We start from the raw sequence: 18,091 nt of genomic DNA on the forward strand, positions 1-18,091 counted from the left end.
AAGGTTAAAAATGCTTCGGAACTCTTCCATTGTTCTCGGAATTCTGCTGAAATTTAAAAATGCTTCGGAACTCTTCCATTGTTCTCGGAATTCTGATGAAGTTTAAAAATGCTTCGGAACTCTTCCTTTGTACTCGGAATTCCGCTGACGATTAACAATGCTTCGAAACTCTTCCATTGCTCCCGGAATTCAGCTGAAGTCTAAAAATGCTTCGGAACTTTTCCGATGTCCTCGGAATTCTGTTGAAGTTTAAAAATGCTTCGGAACTCTTCCATTTTTGCCTGAATTACACTGAAGTTCAAAATGTTTTGTAACTCTTCCATTGTTAGCGGAATTCTGCTGACGTTTAAAAATGCTTCAGAACTCTTCCATTGTTCTCGTAATTGCACTGACGTTTAAAAATGCTTCGGAACTCTTCAATTGTTCTCAGAATTCTGCTGACATTTAAAAATGCTTCGGAACTCTTCCATTGTTCTCAGAATTCCGCTGACATTTAAAAATGCTTCGGAACTCTTCCGATGTTCTCGGAATTCTGCTGAAGTTTAAAAATGCTTCGGAACTCTTCAATTGTTCTCGTATTTCCGCTGAAGTTTAAAAATGCTTCGGAACTCTTCCATTTTTCCCTGAATTACGCTTAAGCTAAAAATGTTTCGTAACTCTTCCATTGCTAGCGGAATTCTGCTGACGTTTAAAAATGCTTCGGAACTCTTCCATTGTTCTCGGAATTCTGCTGAAGTTTAAAAATGCTTCGGAACTCTTCCATTGTTCTCGGAATTCTGCTGAAGTTTAAAAATGCTTCGGAACTCTTCCATTGTTTTCTGAATTCGGCTGAAGTTTAAAAATTCTTCGGAATTCTTCCATTGTTCTCGGAATTCCGCTGAAGTTTAAAAATGCTTAGGAATTCTTCCATTGTTCCCGGAATACAGCTGAAGTTTAAAAATGCTTCGGAACTCTTCCTTTGTTCTCGAAATTCCGCTGACGTTTAAAAATGCTTCGGAACTCTTCCATTGTTCTCGTAATTCTGCTGAAGTTTAAAAATGCTTCGGATCTCTTCCATAGCTTCCGGAATTCCACTGAAGTTTAAAAATGCTTCGGAACTCTTCCATTGTTCTTGGAATTCCGCTGAAGTTTAAAAATCCTTCGGAACTCTTCCATTGTTCTCGGAATTCGGTTGACGTTTAAAAATGCTTCGGAACTCTTCCATTGTTTTCGGAATTACGCTGACGTTTAAAAATGCTTCGGAACTCTTCCATTGTTCTCGGAAATCCGTTGACATTTAAAAATAATTCGGAACTCTTCAATTGTTCTCGGAATTCTGCTGACATTTAAAAATGATTCAAAACTCTTCCATTGTTCTTGGAATTCTGCTGGAGTTTAAAAATGCTTCGGAACTCTTCCATTGTTCCCGGAATACCGCTGAAGTTTAAAAATGCTTCGGAACTCTTCCATTGTTCTCGGAAATCTGCTGAAGTTTAAAATGCTTTGGAACTTTTCCATTGTTCTCGGAATTCCGCTGAAGTTTAAAAATGCTTCGGAATTCTTCCATTGTTCTCGGAATTCCGATGAAGTTTAAAAATGCTTCGGAATTCTTCCATTGTTCCCAAAATTCAGCTGAAGTTTAAAAATGCTTCGGAACTCTTCCTTTATTCTCGGAATTCCGCTGATGTTTAAAAATGCTTCGGAACTCTTCCATTGTTCTCAGAATTCTGCTAAAGTTTAAAAATGCTCGGAACTCTTGCATTGTTCTCTGAATTCGGCTGACGTTTAAAAATGCTTCGGAACTGTTCCATTGTTCTCGGAATTCCGCTGAAGTTTAAAAATGTTCCGGGACTCTTCCATTCTTCTCGGAATTCTGCTGAAGTTTAAAAATTCTTCGGAATTCTTCCATTGTTCTCGAAATTCCGGTGAAGTTTAAAAATGCTTCGGAATTCTTCCATTGTTCCCAGAATTCAGCTGAAGTTTAAAAATGTTTCGGAACTCTTCCTTTGTTCTCGGAATTCCGCTGATGTTTAAAAATGCTTCGGAACTCTTCCATTGTTCTCGGAATTCTGCAGAAGTTTAAAAATGCTTCGGAACGCTTCCATTGTTCTCAGAATTCTGCTAAAGTTTAAAAATGCTCGGAACTCTTCCATTGTTCTCAGAATTGCGCTGACGTTTAAAAATGCTTCAGAAATCTTCCATTGTTCTCGGAATTCCGCTGACGTTTAAAAATGCTTTTGAACTCTTACATTGTTCTCGGAATTCCGTTGACGTTTAAAAGTGCTTCGGAACTCTTCAATTGTTCTCGGAAATCCGCTGAAGTCTAAATATGCTTCAGAACTCTTCCATTGTTCCCGGAATTCTGCTGAAGTTTAAAAATGCTTCGGAACTCTTCCTTTGTTCTTGGAATTCCGCTGCAGTTTAAAAATGCTCCGGAACTCTTCCATTGTACTCGGAATTCTGCTGAAGTGTAAAAAGTCTTCAGAACTCTTCCATTCTTCTCGGAATTCCGCTGAAGTTTAAAAATGCTTCGGAATTCTTCCATTGTTCCCGGAATTCAGCTGAAGTTTAAAATGCTTTGGAAATCTTCCTTTGTTCTCGGAATTCCGCTGAAGTTTAAAAATGCTTCAGAACTCTTCCATTGTTCTCGGAATTCTGCTGAAATTTAAAAATGCTTCGGAACTCTTCCATTGTTCTCGGAATTCTGATGAAGTTTAAAAATGCTTCGGAACTCTTCCTTTGTACTCGGAATTCCGCTGACGATTAACAATGCTTCGGAAATCTTCCATTGCTCCCGGAATTCAGCTGAAGTTTAAAAATGCTTCGGAACTCTTCCATTTTTCCCTGAATTACGCTGAAGTTCAAAATGTTTCGTAACTCTTCCATTGTTAGCGGAATTCTGCTGACGTTTAAAAATGCTTCAGAACTCTTCCATTGATCTCGGAATTGCACTGACGTTTAAAAATGCTTCGGAACTCTTCAATTGTTCTCGGAATTCTGCTGACATTTAAAAATGCTTCGGAACTCTTCCATTGTTCACGGAATTCCGCTGACATTTAAAAATGCTTCGGAACTCTTCCATTGTTCACGGAATTCTGCTGAAGTTTAAAAATGCTTTGGAACTCTTCCGATGTTCTCGGAATTCTGATGAAGTTTAAAAATGCTTCGGAACTCTTCATTTGTTCTCGGAATTCCGCTGAAGTTTAAAAATGCTTCGGAACTCTTCCATTTTTCCCTGAATTACGCTGAAGCTAAAAATGTTTCGTAACTCTTCCATTGTTAGCGGAATTCTGCTGACGTTTAAAAATGCTTCGGAACTCTTCCATTGTTCTCGGAATTCTGCTGAAGTTTAAAAATGCTTCGGAACTCTTCCATTGTTCTCGGAATTCTGCTGAAGTTTAAAAATGCTTCGGAACTCTTCCATTGTTCTCGGAATTCTGCTGAAGTTTAAAAATGCTTCGGAATTCTTCCATTGTTCTCGGAATTCCGATGAAGTTTAAAAATGCTTCGGAATTCTTCCATTGTTCCCAAAATTCAGCTGAAGTTTAAAAATGCTTCGGAACTCTTCCTTTATTCTCGGAATTCCGCTGATGTTTAAAAATGCTTCGGAACTCTTCCATTGTTCTCAGAATTCTGCTAAAGTTTAAAAATGCTCGGAACTCTTGCATTGTTCTCTGAATTCGGCTGACGTTTAAAAATGCTTCGGAACTGTTCCATTGTTCTCGGAATTCCGCTGAAGTTTAAAAATGTTCCGGGACTCTTCCATTCTTCTCGGAATTCTGCTGAAGTTTAAAAATTCTTCGGAATTCTTCCATTGTTCTCGAAATTCCGCTGAAGTTTAAAAATGCTTCAGAATTCTTCCATTGTTCCTGGAATTCAGCTGAAGTTTAAAAATGCTTCGGAACTCTTCCTTTGTTCTCGGAATTTCGCTGATGTTTAAAAATGCTTCGGAACTCTTCCATTGTTCTCGGAATTCTGCAGAAATTTAAAAATGCTTCGGAACGCTTCCATTGTTCTCAGAATTCTGCTAAAGTTTAAAAATGCTCGGAACTCTTCCATTGTTCTCAGAATTGCGCTGACGTTTAAAAATGCTTCGGAAATCTTCCATTGTTCTCGGAATTCCGCTGACGTTTAAAAATGCTTTGGAACTCTTACATTGTTCTCGGAATTCCGTTGACGTTTAAAAGTGCTTCGGAACTCTTCAATTGTTCTCGGAAATCCGCTGAAGTCTAAATATGCTTCAGAACTCTTCCATTGTTCCCGGAATTCCGCTGAAGTTTAAAAATGCTTCGGAACTCTTCCTTTGTTCTCGGAATTCCGCTGAAGTTTAAAAATGCTTCGGAACTCTTCCATTGTTCTCGGAATTCTGCTGAAGTTTAAAAATGCTTTGGAACTCTTCCATTGTTCTCGGAATTCCACTGAAGTTTAACAATGCTTCGGAATTCTTCCATTGTTCCCGGAATTCAGCTGAAGTTTAAAATGCTTCGGAAATCTTCCTTTGTTCTCGGAATTCCGCTGAAGGTTAAAAATGCTTCGGAACTCTTCCATTGTTCTCGGAATTCTGCTGAAATTTAAAAATGCTTCGGAACTCTTCCATTGTTCTCGGAATTCTGATGAAGTTTAAAAATGCTTCGGAACTCTTCCTTTGTACTCGGAATTCCGCTGACGATTAACAATGCTTCGAAACTCTTCCATTGCTCCCGGAATTCAGCTGAAGTCTAAAAATGCTTCGGAACTTTTCCGATGTCCTCGGAATTCTGTTGAAGTTTAAAAATGCTTCGGAACTCTTCCATTTTTGCCTGAATTACACTGAAGTTCAAAATGTTTTGTAACTCTTCCATTGTTAGCGGAATTCTGCTGACGTTTAAAAATGCTTCAGAACTCTTCCATTGTTCTCGTAATTGCACTGACGTTTAAAAATGCTTCGGAACTCTTCAATTGTTCTCAGAATTCTGCTGACATTTAAAAATGCTTCGGAACTCTTCCATTGTTCTCAGAATTCCGCTGACATTTAAAAATGCTTCGGAACTCTTCCGATGTTCTCGGAATTCTGCTGAAGTTTAAAAATGCTTCGGAACTCTTCAATTGTTCTCGGATTTCCGCTGAAGTTTAAAAATGCTTCGGAACTCTTCCATTTTTCCCTGAATTACGCTTAAGCTAAAAATGTTTCGTAACTCTTCCATTGCTAGCGGAATTCTGCTGACGTTTAAAAATGCTTCGGAACTCTTCCATTGTTCTCGGAATTCTGCTGAAGTTTAAAAATGCTTCGGAACTCTTCCATTGTTCTCGGAATTCTGCTGAAGTTTAAAAATGCTTCGGAACTCTTCCATTGTTTTCTGAATTCGGCTGAAGTTTAAAAATTCTTCGGAATTCTTCCATTGTTCTCGGAATTCCGCTGAAGTTTAAAAATGCTTAGGAATTCTTCCATTGTTCCCGGAATACAGCTGAAGTTTAAAAATGCTTCGGAACTCTTCCTTTGTTCTCGAAATTCCGCTGACGTTTAAAAATGCTTCGGAACTCTTCCATTGTTCTCGTAATTCTGCTGAAGTTTAAAAATGCTTCGGATCTCTTCCATAGCTTCCGGAATTCCACTGAAGTTTAAAAATGCTTCGGAACTCTTCCATTGTTCTTGGAATTCCGCTGAAGTTTAAAAATCCTTCGGAACTCTTCCATTGTTCTCGGAATTCGGTTGACGTTTAAAAATGCTTCGGAACTCTTCCATTGTTTTCGGAATTACGCTGACGTTTAAAAATGCTTCGGAACTCTTCCATTGTTCTCGGAAATCCGTTGACATTTAAAAATAATTCGGAACTCTTCAATTGTTCTCGGAATTCTGCTGACATTTAAAAATGATTCAAAACTCTTCCATTGTTCTTGGAATTCTGCTGGAGTTTAAAAATGCTTCGGAACTCTTCCATTGTTCCCGGAATACCGCTGAAGTTTAAAAATGCTTCGGAACTCTTCCATTGTTCTCGGAAATCTGCTGAAGTTTAAAATGCTTTGGAACTTTTCCATTGTTCTCGGAATTCCGCTGAAGTTTAAAAATGCTTCGGAATTCTTCCATTGTTCTCGGAATTCCGATGAAGTTTAAAAATGCTTCGGAATTCTTCCATTGTTCCCAAAATTCAGCTGAAGTTTAAAAATGCTTCGGAACTCTTCCTTTATTCTCGGAATTCCGCTGATGTTTAAAAATGCTTCGGAACTCTTCCATTGTTCTCAGAATTCTGCTAAAGTTTAAAAATGCTCGGAACTCTTGCATTGTTCTCTGAATTCGGCTGACGTTTAAAAATGCTTCGGAACTGTTCCATTGTTCTCGGAATTCCGCTGAAGTTTAAAAATGTTCCGGGACTCTTCCATTCTTCTCGGAATTCTGCTGAAGTTTAAAAATTCTTCGGAATTCTTCCATTGTTCTCGAAATTCCGGTGAAGTTTAAAAATGCTTCGGAATTCTTCCATTGTTCCCAGAATTCAGCTGAAGTTTAAAAATGTTTCGGAACTCTTCCTTTGTTCTCGGAATTCCGCTGATGTTTAAAAATGCTTCGGAACTCTTCCATTGTTCTCGGAATTCTGCAGAAGTTTAAAAATGCTTCGGAACGCTTCCATTGTTCTCAGAATTCTGCTAAAGTTTAAAAATGCTCGGAACTCTTCCATTGTTCTCAGAATTGCGCTGACGTTTAAAAATGCTTCAGAAATCTTCCATTGTTCTCGGAATTCCGCTGACGTTTAAAAATGCTTTTGAACTCTTACATTGTTCTCGGAATTCCGTTGACGTTTAAAAGTGCTTCGGAACTCTTCAATTGTTCTCGGAAATCCGCTGAAGTCTAAATATGCTTCAGAACTCTTCCATTGTTCCCGGAATTCTGCTGAAGTTTAAAAATGCTTCGGAACTCTTCCTTTGTTCTTGGAATTCCGCTGCAGTTTAAAAATGCTCCGGAACTCTTCCATTGTACTCGGAATTCTGCTGAAGTGTAAAAAGTCTTCAGAACTCTTCCATTCTTCTCGGAATTCCGCTGAAGTTTAAAAATGCTTCGGAATTCTTCCATTGTTCCCGGAATTCAGCTGAAGTTTAAAATGCTTTGGAAATCTTCCTTTGTTCTCGGAATTCCGCTGAAGTTTAAAAATGCTTCAGAACTCTTCCATTGTTCTCGGAATTCTGCTGAAATTTAAAAATGCTTCGGAACTCTTCCATTGTTCTCGGAATTCTGATGAAGTTTAAAAATGCTTCGGAACTCTTCCTTTGTACTCGGAATTCCGCTGACGATTAACAATGCTTCGGAAATCTTCCATTGCTCCCGGAATTCAGCTGAAGTTTAAAAATGCTTCGGAACTCTTCCATTTTTCCCTGAATTACGCTGAAGTTCAAAATGTTTCGTAACTCTTCCATTGTTAGCGGAATTCTGCTGACGTTTAAAAATGCTTCAGAACTCTTCCATTGATCTCGGAATTGCACTGACGTTTAAAAATGCTTCGGAACTCTTCAATTGTTCTCGGAATTCTGCTGACATTTAAAAATGCTTCGGAACTCTTCCATTGTTCACGGAATTCCGCTGACATTTAAAAATGCTTCGGAACTCTTCCATTGTTCACGGAATTCTGCTGAAGTTTAAAAATGCTTTGGAACTCTTCCGATGTTCTCGGAATTCTGCTGAAGTTTAAAAATGCTTCGGAACTCTTCATTTGTTCTCGGAATTCCGCTGAAGTTTAAAAATGCTTCGGAACTCTTCCATTTTTCCCTGAATTACGCTGAAGCTAAAAATGTTTCGTAACTCTTCCATTGTTAGCGGAATTCTGCTGACGTTTAAAAATGCTTCGGAACTCTTCCATTGTTCTCGGAATTCTGCTGAAGTTTAAAAATGCTTCGGAACTCTTCCATTGTTCTCGGAATTCTGCTGAAGTTTAAAAATGCTTCGGAACTCTTCCATTGTTCTCGGAATTCTGCTGAAGTTTAAAAATGCTTCGGAATTCTTCCATTGTTCTCGGAATTCCGATGAAGTTTAAAAATGCTTCGGAATTCTTCCATTGTTCCCAAAATTCAGCTGAAGTTTAAAAATGCTTCGGAACTCTTCCTTTATTCTCGGAATTCCGCTGATGTTTAAAAATGCTTCGGAACTCTTCCATTGTTCTCAGAATTCTGCTAAAGTTTAAAAATGCTCGGAACTCTTGCATTGTTCTCTGAATTCGGCTGACGTTTAAAAATGCTTCGGAACTGTTCCATTGTTCTCGGAATTCCGCTGAAGTTTAAAAATGTTCCGGGACTCTTCCATTCTTCTCGGAATTCTGCTGAAGTTTAAAAATTCTTCGGAATTCTTCCATTGTTCTCGAAATTCCGCTGAAGTTTAAAAATGCTTCAGAATTCTTCCATTGTTCCTGGAATTCAGCTGAAGTTTAAAAATGCTTCGGAACTCTTCCTTTGTTCTCGGAATTTCGCTGATGTTTAAAAATGCTTCGGAACTCTTCCATTGTTCTCGGAATTCTGCAGAAATTTAAAAATGCTTCGGAACGCTTCCATTGTTCTCAGAATTCTGCTAAAGTTTAAAAATGCTCGGAACTCTTCCATTGTTCTCAGAATTGCGCTGACGTTTAAAAATGCTTCGGAAATCTTCCATTGTTCTCGGAATTCCGCTGACGTTTAAAAATGCTTTGGAACTCTTACATTGTTCTCGGAATTCCGTTGACGTTTAAAAGTGCTTCGGAACTCTTCAATTGTTCTCGGAAATCCGCTGAAGTCTAAATATGCTTCAGAACTCTTCCATTGTTCCCGGAATTCCGCTGAAGTTTAAAAATGCTTCGGAACTCTTCCTTTGTTCTCGGAATTCCGCTGAAGTTTAAAAATGCTTCGGAACTCTTCCATTGTTCTCGGAATTCTGCTGAAGTTTAAAAATGCTTTGGAACTCTTCCATTGTTCTCGGAATTCCACTGAAGTTTAACAATGCTTCGGAATTCTTCCATTGTTCCCGGAATTCAGCTGAAGTTTAAAATGCTTCGGAAATCTTCCTTTGTTCTCGGAATTCCGCTGAAGGTTAAAAATGCTTCGGAACTCTTCCATTGTTCTCGGAATTCTGCTGAAATTTAAAAATGCTTCGGAACTCTTCCATTGTTCTCGGAATTCTGATGAAGTTTAAAAATGCTTCGGAACTCTTCCTTTTGTACTCGGAATTCCGCTGACGATTAACAATGCTTCGAAACTCTTCCATTGCTCCCGGAATTCAGCTGAAGTCTAAAAATGCTTCGGAACTTTTCCGATGTCCTCGGAATTCTGTTGAAGTTTAAAAATGATTCGGAACTCTTCCATATTTGCCTGAATTACACTGAAGTTCAAAATGTTTTGTAACTCTTCCATTGTTAGCGGAATTCTGCTGACGTTTAAAAATGCTTCAGAACTCTTCCATTGTTCTCGTAATTGCACTGACGTTTAAAAATGCTTCGGAACTCTTCAATTGTTCTCAGAATTCTGCTGACATTTAAAAATGCTTCGGAACTCTTCCATTGTTCTCAGAATTCCGCTGACATTTAAAAATGCTTCGGAACTCTTCCGATGTTCTCGGAATTCTGCTGAAGTTTAAAAATGCTTCGGAACTCTTCAATTGTTCTCGGATTTCCGCTGAAGTTTAAAAATGCTTCGGAACTCTTCCATTTTTCCCTGAATTACGCTTAAGCTAAAAATGTTTCGTAACTCTTCCATTGCTAGCGGAATTCTGCTGACGTTTAAAAATGCTTCGGAACTCTTCCATTGTTCTCGGAATTCTGCTGAAGTTTAAAAATGCTTCGGAACTCTTCCATTGTTCTCGGAATTCTGCTGAAGTTTAAAAATGCTTCGGAACTCTTCCATTGTTTTCTGAATTCGGCTGAAGTTTAAAAATTCTTCGGAATTCTTCCATTGTTCTCGGAATTCCGCTGAAGTTTAAAAATGCTTAGGAATTCTTCCATTGTTCCCGGAATACAGCTGAAGTTTAAAAATGCTTCGGAACTCTTCCTTTGTTCTCGAAATTCCGCTGACGTTTAAAAATGCTTCGGAACTCTTCCATTGTTCTCGTAATTCTGCTGAAGTTTAAAAATGCTTCGGATCTCTTCCATAGCTTCCGGAATTCCACTGAAGTTTAAAAATGCTTCGGAACTCTTCCATTGTTCTTGGAATTCCGCTGAAGTTTAAAAATCCTTCGGAACTCTTCCATTGTTCTCGGAATTCGGTTGACGTTTAAAAATGCTTCGGAACTCTTCCATTGTTTTCGGAATTACGCTGACGTTTAAAAATGCTTCGGAACTCTTCCATTGTTCTCGGAAATCCGTTGACATTTAAAAATAATTCGGAACTCTTCAATTGTTCTCGGAATTCTGCTGACATTTAAAAATGATTCAAAACTCTTCCATTGTTCTTGGAATTCTGCTGGAGTTTAAAAATGCTTCGGAACTCTTCCATTGTTCCCGGAATACCGCTGAAGTTTAAAAATGCTTCGGAACTCTTCCATTGTTCTCGGAAATCTGCTGAAGTTTAAAATGCTTTGGAACTTTTCCATTGTTCTCGGAATTCCGCTGAAGTTTAAAAATGCTTCGGAATTCTTCCATTGTTCTCGGAATTCCGATGAAGTTTAAAAATGCTTCGGAATTCTTCCATTGTTCCCAAAATTCAGCTGAAGTTTAAAAATGCTTCGGAACTCTTCCTTTATTCTCGGAATTCCGCTGATGTTTAAAAATGCTTCGGAACTCTTCCATTGTTCTCAGAATTCTGCTAAAGTTTAAAAATGCTCGGAACTCTTGCATTGTTCTCTGAATTCGGCTGACGTTTAAAAATGCTTCGGAACTGTTCCATTGTTCTCGGAATTCCGCTGAAGTTTAAAAATGTTCCGGGACTCTTCCATTCTTCTCGGAATTCTGCTGAAGTTTAAAAATTCTTCGGAATTCTTCCATTGTTCTCGAAATTCCGGTGAAGTTTAAAAATGCTTCGGAATTCTTCCATTGTTCCCAGAATTCAGCTGAAGTTTAAAAATGTTTCGGAACTCTTCCTTTGTTCTCGGAATTCCGCTGATGTTTAAAAATGCTTCGGAACTCTTCCATTGTTCTCGGAATTCTGCAGAAGTTTAAAAATGCTTCGGAACGCTTCCATTGTTCTCAGAATTCTGCTAAAGTTTAAAAATGCTCGGAACTCTTCCATTGTTCTCAGAATTGCGCTGACGTTTAAAAATGCTTCGGAAATCTTCCATTGTTCTCGGAATTCCGCTGACGTTTAAAAATGCTTTGGAACTCTTACATTGTTCTCGGAATACCGTTGACGTTTAAAAGTGCTTCGGAACTCTTCAATTGTTCTCGGAAATCCGCTGAAGTCTAAATATGCTTCAGAACTCTTCCATTGTTCCCGGAATTCTGCTGAAGTTTAAAAATGCTACGGAACTCTTCCTTTGTTCTTGGAATTCCGCTGCAGTTTAAAAATGCTCCGGAACTCTTCCATTGTACTCGGAATTCTGCTGAAGTGTAAAAGTCTTCAGAACTCTTCCATTGTTCTCGGAATTCCGCTGAAGTTTAAAAATGCTTCGGAATTCTTCCATTGTTCCCGGAATTCAGCTGAAGTTTAAAATGCTTTGGAAATCTTCCTTTGTTCTCGGAATTCCGCTGAAGTTTAAAAATGCTTCAGAACTCTTCCATTGTTCTCGGAATTCTGCTGAAATTTAAAAATGCTTCGGAACTCTTCCATTGTTCTCGGAATTCTGATGAAGTTTAAAAATGCTTCGGAACTCTTCCTTTGTACTCGGAATTCCGCTGACGATTAACAATGCTTCGGAAATCTTCCATTGCTCCCGGAATTCAGCTGAAGTTTAAAAATGCTTCGGAACTTTTCCAATGTCCTCGGAATTCTGTTGAAGTTTAAAAATGCTTCGGAACTCTTCCATTTTTCCCTGAATTACGCTGAAGTTCAAAATGTTTCGTAACTCTTCCATTGTTAGCGGAATTCTGCTGACGTTTAAAAATGCTTCAGAACTCTTCCATTGATCTCGGAATTGCACTGACGTTTAAAAATGCTTCGGAACTCTTCAATTGTTCTCGGAATTCTGCTGACATTTAAAAATGCTTCGGAACTCTTCCATTGTTCTCAGAATTCCGCTGACATTTAAAAATGCTTCGGAACTCTTCCATTGTTCACGGAATTCTGCTGAAGTTTAAAAATGCTTCGGAACTCTTCCGATGTTCTCGGAATTCTGCTGAAGTTTAAAAATGCTTCGGAACTCTTCATTTGTTCTCGGAATTCCGCTGAAGTTTAAAAATGCTTCGGAACTCTTCCATTTTTCCCTGAATTACGCTGAAGCTAAAAATGTTTCGTAACTCTTCCATTGTTAGCGGAATTCTGCTGACGTTTAAAAATGCTTCGGAACTCTTCCATTGTTCTCGGAATTCTGCTGAAGTTTAAAAATGCTTCGGAACTCTTCCATTGTTCTCGGAATTCTGCTGAAGTTTAAAAATGCTTCGGAACTCTTCCATTGTTCTCGGAATTCTTCCATTGTTCTCGGAATTCCGATGAAGTTTAAAAATGCTTCGGAATTCTTCCATTGTTCCCAAAATTCAGCTGAAGTTTAAAAATGCTTCGGAACTCTTCCTTTATTCTCGGAATTCCGCTGATGTTTAAAAATGCTTCGGAACTCTTCCATTGTTCTCAGAATTCTGCTAAAGTTTAAAAATGCTCGGAACTCTTGCATTGTTCTCTGAATTCGGCTGACGTTTAAAAATGCTTCGGAACTGTTCCATTGTTCTCGGAATTCCGCTGAAGTTTAAAAATGTTCCGGGACTCTTCCATTCTTCTCGGAATTCTGCTGAAGTTTAAAAATTCTCCGGAATTCTTCCATTGTTCTCGAAATTCCGCTGAAGTTTAAAAATGCTTCGGAATTCTTCCATTGTTCCCGGAATTCAGCTGAAGTTTAAAAATGCTTCGGAACTCTTCCTTTGTTCTCGGAATTCCGCTGATGTTTAAAAATGCTTCGGAACTCTTCCATTGTTCTCGGAATTCTGCAGAAGTTTAAAAATGCTTCGGAACGCTTCCATTGTTCTCAGAATTCTGCTAAAGTTTAAAAATGCTCGGAACTCTTCCATTGTTCTCAGAATTGCGCTGACGTTTAAAAATGCTTCGGATATCTTCCATTGTTCTCGGAATTCCGCTGACGTTTAAAAATGCTTTGGAACTCTTACATTGTTCTCGGAATTCCGTTGACGTTTAAAAGTGCTTCGGAACTCTTCAATTGTTCTCGGAAATCCGCTGAAGTCTAAATATGCTTCAGAACTCTTCCATTGTTCCCGGAATTCCGCTGAAGTTTAAAAATGCTTCGGAACTCTTCCTTTGTTCTCGGAATTCCGCTGCAGTTTAAAAATGCTCTGGAACTCTTCCATTGTACCCGGAATTCTGCTGAAGTGTAAAAAGTCTTCAGAACTCTTCCATTGTTCTCGGAATTCCGCTGAAGTTTAAAAATGCTTCGGAATTCTTCCATTGTTCCCGGAATTCAGCTGAAGTTTAAAATGCTTTGGAAATCTTCCTTTGTTCTCGGAATTCCGCTGAAGTTTAAAAATGCTTCAGAACTCTTCCATTGTTCTCGGAATTCTGCTGAAATTTAAAAATGCTTCGGAACTCTTCCATTGTTCTCGGAATTCTGATGAAGTTTAAAAATGCTTCGGAACTCTTCCTTTGTACTCGGAATTCCGCTGACGATTAACAATGCTTCGGAACTCTTCCATTGCTCCCGGAATTCAGCTGAAGTTTAAAAATGCTTCGGAACTTTTCCGATGTCCTCGGAATTCTGTTGAAGTTTAAAAATGCTTCGGAACTCTTCCATTTTTCCCTGAATTACGCTGAAGTTCAAAATGTTTCGTAACTCTTCCATTGTTAGCGGAATTCTGCTGACGTTTAAAAATGCTTCAGAACTCTTCCATTGATCTCGGAATTGCACTGACGTTTAAAAATGCTTCGGAACTCTTCAATTGTTCTCGGAATTCTGCTGACATTTAAAAATGCTTCGGAACTCTTCCATTTTTAACGGAATTCTGCTGAAGTTTAAAAATGCTTCGGAACTCTTCCGATGTTCTCGGATTTCTGCTGAAGTTTAAAAATGCTTCGGAACTCTTCATTTGTTCTCGGAATTCCGCTGAAGTTTAAAAATGCTTCGGAACTCTTCCATTTTTCCCTGAATTACGCTGAAGCTAAAAATGTTTCGTAACTCTTCCATTGTTAGCGGAATTCTGCTGACGTTTAAAAAAATGCTTCGGAACTCTTCCATTGTTCTCGGAATTCTGCTGAAGTTTAAAAATGCTTCGGAACTCTTCCATTGTTCTCGGAATTCTGCAGAAGTTTAAAAATGCTTCGAAACGCTTCCATTGTTCTCAGAATTCTGCTAAAGTTTAAAAATGCTCGGAACTCTTCCATTGTTCTCAGAATTGCGCTGACATTTAAAAATGCTTCGGAAATCTTGCATTGTTCTCGGAATTCCGCTGACGTTTAAAAATGCTTTGGAACTCTTACATTGTTCTCGGAATTCCGTTGACGTTTAAAAGTGCTTCGGAACTCTTCAATTGTTCTCGGAAATCCGCTGAAGTCTAAATATGCTTCAGAACTCTTCCATTGTTCCCGGAATTCTGCTGAAGTTTAAAAATGCTTCGGAACTCTTCCTTTGTTCTTGGAATTCCGCTGCAGTTTAAAAATGTTCCGGAACTCTTCCATTGTACTCGGAATTCTGCTGAAGTGTAAAAGTCTTCAGAACTCTTCCATTGTTCTCGGAATTCCGCTGAAGTTTAAAAATGCTTCGGAATTCTTCCATTGTTCCCGGAATTCAGCTGAAGTTTAAAATGCTTTGGAAATCTTCCTTTGTTCTCGGAATTCCGCTGAAGTTTAAAAATGCTTCAGAACTCTTCCATTGTTCTCGGAATTCTGCTGAAATTTAAAAATGCTTCGGAACTCTTCCACTGTTCTCGGAATTCTGATGAAGTTTAAAAATGCTTCGGAACTCTTCCTTTGTACTCGGAATTCCGCTGACGATTAACAATGCTTCGGAAATCTTCCATTGCTCCCGGAATTCAGCTGAAGTTTAAAAATGCTTCGGAACTTTTCCAATGTCCTCGGAATTCTGTTGAAGTTTAAAAATGCTTCGGAACTCTTCCATTTTTCCCTGAATTACGCTGAAGTTCAAAATGTTTCGTAACTCTTCCATTGTTAGCGGAATTCTGCTGACGTTTAAAAATGCTTCAGAACTCTTCCATTGATCTCGGAATTGCACTGACGTTTAAAAATGCTTCGGAACTCTTCAATTGTTCTCGGAATTCTGCTGACATTTAAAAATGCTTCAGAACTCTTCCATTGTTCTCAGAATTCCGCTGACATTTAAAAATGCTTCGGAACTCTTCCATTGTTCACGGAATTCTGCTGAAGTTTAAAAATGCTTCGGAACTCTTCCGATGTTCTCGGAATTCTGCTGAAGTTTAAAAATGCTTCGGAACTCTTCATTTGTTCTCGGAATTCCGCTGAAGTTTAAAAATGCTTCGGAACTCTTCCATTTTTCCCTGAATTACGCTGAAGCTAAAAATGTTTCGTAACTCTTCCATTGTTAGCGGAATTCTGCTGACGTTTAAAAATGCTTCGGAACTCTTCCATTGTTCTCGGAATTCTGCTGAAGTTTAAAAATGCTTCGGAACTCTTCCATTGTTCTCGGAATTCTGCTGAAGTTTAAAAATGCTTCGGAACTCTTCCATTGTTCTCGGAATTCTGCTGAAGTTTAAAAATGCTTCGGAATTCTTCCATTATTCTCGGAATTCCGATGAAGTTTAAAAATGCTTCGGAATTCTTCCATTGTTCCCAAAATTCAGCTGAAGTTTAAAAATGCTTCGGAACTCTTCCTTTATTCTCGGAATTCCGCTGATGTTTAAAAATGCTTCGGAACTCTTCCATTGTTCTCAGAATTCTGCTAAAGTTTAAAAATGCTCGGAACTCTTGCATTGTTCTCTGAATTCGGCTGACGTTTAAAAATGCTTCGGAACTGTTCCATTGTTCTCGGAATTCCGCTGAAGTTTAAAAATGTTCCGGGACTCTTCCATTCTTCTCGGAATTCTGCTGAAGTTTAAAAATTCTTCGGAATTCTTCCATTGTTCTCGAAATTCCGCTGAAGTTTAAAAATGCTTCGGAATTCTTCCATTGTTCCCGGAATTCAGCTGAAGTTTAAAAATGCTTCGGAACTCTTCCTTTGTTCTCGGAATTCCGCTGATGTTTAAAAATGCTTCGGAACTCTTCCATTGTTCTCGGAATTCTGCAGAAGTTTAAAAATGCTTCGGAACGCTTCCATTGTTCTCAGAATTCTGCTAAAGTTTAAAAATGCTCGGAACTCTTCCATTGTTCTCAGAATTGCGCTGACGTTTAAAAATGCTTCGGATATCTTCCATTGTTCTCGGAATTCCGCTGACGTTTAAAAATGCTTTGGAACTCTTACATTGTTCTCGGAATTCCGTTGACGTTTAAAAGTGCTTCGGAACTCTTCAATTGTTCTCGGAAATCCGCTGAAGTCTAAATATGCTTCAGAACTCTTCCATTGTTCCCGGAATTCCGCTGAAGTTTAAAAATGCTTCGGAACTCTTCCTTTGTTCTCGGAATTCCGCTGCAGTTTAAAAATGCTCCGGAACTCTTCCATTGTACCCGGAATTCTGCTGAAGTGTAAAAAGTCTTCAGAACTCTTCCATTGTTCTCGGAATTCCGCTGAAGTTTAAAAATGCTTCGGAATTCTTCCATTGTTCCCGGAATTCAGCTGAAGTTTAAAATGCTTTGGAAATCTTCCTTTGTTCTCGGAATTCCGCTGAAGTTTAAAAATGCTTCAGAACTCTTCCATTGTTCTCGGAATTCTGCTGAAATTTAAAAATGCTTCGGAACTCTTCCATTGTTCTCGGAATTCTGATGAAGTTTAAAAATGCTTCGGAACTCTTCCTTTGTACTCGGAATTCCGCTGACGATTAACAATGCTTCGGAACTCTTCCATTGCTCCCGGAATTCAGCTGAAGTTTAAAAATGCTTCGGAACTTTTCCGATGTCCTCGGAATTCTGTTGAAGTTTAAAAATGCTTCGGAACTCTTCCATTTTTCCCTGAATTACGCTGAAGTTCAAAATGTTTCGTAACTCTTCCATTGTTAGCGGAATTCTGCTGACGTTTAAAAATGCTTCAGAACTCTTCCATTGATCTCGGAATTGCACTGACGTTTAAAAATGCTTCGGAACTCTTCAATTGTTCTCGGAATTCTGCTGACATTTAAAAATGCTTCGGAACTCTTCCATTTTTAACGGAATTCTGCTGAAGTTTAAAAATGCTTCGGAACTCTTCCGATGTTCTCGGAATTCTGCTGAAGTTTAAAAATGCTTCGGAACTCTTCATTTGTTCTCGGAATTCCGCTGAAGTTTAAAAATGCTTCGGAACTCTTCCATTTTTCCCTGAATTACGCTGAAGCTAAAAATGTTTCGTAACTCTTCCATTGTTAGCGGAATTCTGCTGACGTTTAAAAAAATGCTTCGGAACTCTTCCATTGTTCTCGGAATTCTGCTGAAGTTTAAAAATGCTTCGGAACTCTTCCATTGTTCTCGGAATTCTGCTGAAGTTTAAAAATGCTTCGGAACTCTTCCATTGATTTCTGAATTCGGCTGAAGTTTAAAAATTCTTCGGAATTCTTCCATTGTTCTCGGATTTCCGCTGAAGTTTAAAAATGCTTAGGAATTCTTCCATTGTTCCTGGAATACAGCTGAAGTTTAAAAATGCTTCGGAACTATTACTTTGCTCTCAAAATTCCGCTGACATTTAAAAATGCTTCGGAACTCTTCCATTGTTCTAGGAATTCCGCTGAAGTTTAAAAATGCTTCAGAACTCTTCCATTGTTCTCGGAATTCTGCTAAAATTTAAAAATGCTTCAGAACTCTTCCATTGTTCTCGGAATTCCGGTGAAGTTTAAAAATGCTTTAGAACTCTTCCTTTGTTCTCGGAATTCCGCTGACATTTAAAAATGCTTTGGAACTCTTCCATTGTTACCGGAATTCAGCTGAAGTTTAAAAATGCTTTGGAACTCTTCCGTTGTTCTGGAAATTCCGCTGACGTTTAAAACTGCTTCGGAATTCTTCCATT

This window comes from Phyllobates terribilis, unplaced genomic scaffold (genome assembly GCF_046119375.1).
Source record: "Phyllobates terribilis strain yellow unplaced genomic scaffold, ASM4611937v1 Scaffold_9__5_contigs__length_417890890, whole genome shotgun sequence".
Lineage (NCBI taxonomy): Eukaryota > Metazoa > Chordata > Amphibia > Anura > Dendrobatidae > Phyllobates > Phyllobates terribilis.